The sequence below is a fragment of the Poecilia formosa genome, unplaced genomic scaffold (genome assembly GCF_000485575.1).
Source record: "Poecilia formosa unplaced genomic scaffold, Poecilia_formosa-5.1.2 Scaffold1501, whole genome shotgun sequence".
Classification (NCBI taxonomy): Eukaryota; Metazoa; Chordata; class Actinopteri; order Cyprinodontiformes; family Poeciliidae; genus Poecilia; species Poecilia formosa.
Window position 1 is genome coordinate 6,951 of NW_006801440.1, and position 1,948 is coordinate 8,898.

Genomic DNA, 1,948 nt, shown 5'->3' on the forward strand with positions numbered 1-1,948 from the left:
ATTTGGATCAGAAGAAGCTGTCAGTGAGCAGAGTTTACTTTCAGAGACACGAAGGAACATTTCCAGGAGAGAAACTCACCTCCAGTCACAATAAGGTCAAAATCATAATACTGTAACCGTACACCAGGCATCTCCAAAAGACATCGGTACCGTCCTGTGTCTGACGTTTTCAGATTTCTGATGCTCACATTCATAATAGCAGTACCATCAGGAAAGCTTTGATAGTCAATGCCGTATCTGCCTCTCTGAGCTCTGTTTCTTGTTGTGAAAACCAAAATATTTTTTCTACAGGTGTCCTTACAAAAGAACTTTGTTCTTCCTGCTATCAAAGCTTTACATCCAAATCTGATGTTTTCTCCTTCTTTTCTTCTAGCGGTTCTCACACCGTCTCCGGTCTGCAGAGCTGCTGAGAAGATAAACAATCAGTAATTACTGTGATATCCATAAATTTTATGAATTTAACTGAAGATGTCAGAAAAAATTAACATTGACTCCCACATTTCTAATTTTAATACATTCCCAAACTCTTCATTTTGCTCAACAACATGGTTTCTTTGTTCCACCATGTACTTAAATCACTAACTGAGAAGCAAATCAAAGCTTGTTTAAAAGCTAAAACATTAACATCATTGATTGATTTATTTTTTGCTGTTTTTGTTTCAAGTTCTCCCAATCAACAAACTCTGAAGTTTATACAACTGTACATTTATTTAAAACTAATTTTTAGCATTTCAACAATTTTCTGATGGTTAGTTTTCTGGTTTTGTGCTGAAATTATCTGATCATCAATACAGAAAAGAAATTAATTAGTGCAATTAGCAAAAAAAAAAAAGTGATTTGACAAGCATTGCATAATTTAGTTGGCCTCACAATGAAACTTTTTATATTTAAAACGGATCATCAACATGTTTTACTACAGAACCAACAGAATGAAACAGATGAAACTAGTGAAACACACGGCTTAAAATCTTTTAACAAAGTTGGAGTTCTCTCTGATAAAATGTGAGGAACTGAAAGGATGAAGGACTGAGAGCACAGAAGATGATAGAAATAAATGTAAATGTACTCACTGAGGAAGAAGAGGCAGATCAAAGTGAGACAGACCTTCATCCTGAGCTGCTGATGGTTTCAGTTTCTCTTCCTGCTTCACTGAAACCAGGAACTTCTCTGTAGGATGCAGTTCCTTCTCCGAACACCAGAGGGCGATACTACTTTTATTGCAGAGTTAAAGTTTCTGTAGATTATTTCTGATCAGATGAAAGTGTTTGTTTTCCTTCTAGCAATCTGTTGTTTTAATTAACAGACTTAATGTAACAAAGAGAAAAGCTTGTGTGTGTCTTTGTGTGAATTTTGATCAAAATTATTGTTGTGATGGTTGTATGTGTTTATGAGATTTTTGGTCAATTCGTTTGTTTGGAGCCACCTAGTGGTGTGATGAGTGACTGCATGCAACGGGTCCGTCAGGCACTCTCGCGGCTTCCCCCACCTACCTCCACCAGCTGAGGAGCGCTGCTGGAGGTAGGTGGGGGAGAGGCAGGTATTCACTTCTTTTTTTACTTAGGGTCATATTTTTCTAGTTCAACAAATAACGAAATACTGTAAGAATATTTAACATTTACAAATATAATTTGTAAAGTTTTCTCGTGGGTGGGCTGGAAAAATGTGACCCTATCAGTGGGAGCTGGGCCGGTGGCTGACCACCCGGTCACGGCGCTAAATGTGTCTTTTATTTTTCAGCCTGTCGGCCCACTGGCTGCAGACAGTCACATTGTGAGGAGTTTTTCGTTCCTTGTTGTGCTAGGTGGATTCAAACTGTGAATTTGTTGATATATATATGTAGAAAAATGTTTTGTGAGTGTTTTGACTGTTAACTGCTGTAACAGCTGTCTGTTATTTTTACTGTTTTTGCTGTTAGTGTTATTTTTGATTGATTCATTGAAGAAGAATG

The 1,948-nt window shown here is 37.3% G+C and overlaps 1 long non-coding RNA gene across 2 annotated transcripts in view; it reads right to left on the reverse strand.

Moving 5' to 3' along the window:
* Positions 1 to 150: 150 nt before the first annotated feature.
* The window catches only part of LOC107835301 (uncharacterized), a 2,514-nt gene continuing 716 nt past the window's right edge, over positions 151 to 1,948 (reverse strand). Inside the window, exons 2-3 of one of the 2 annotated variants that reach the window (XR_001661113.1) lie at positions 1,071 to 1,284; positions 151 to 403 (exon numbers count right to left, since the gene is read on the reverse strand). This is a non-coding gene — a long non-coding RNA (uncharacterized LOC107835301). Of the gene's footprint in view, positions 404 to 1,070; positions 1,345 to 1,948 lie in introns of those variants that run through there. The other variant, XR_001661112.1, reaches the window with a different exon arrangement.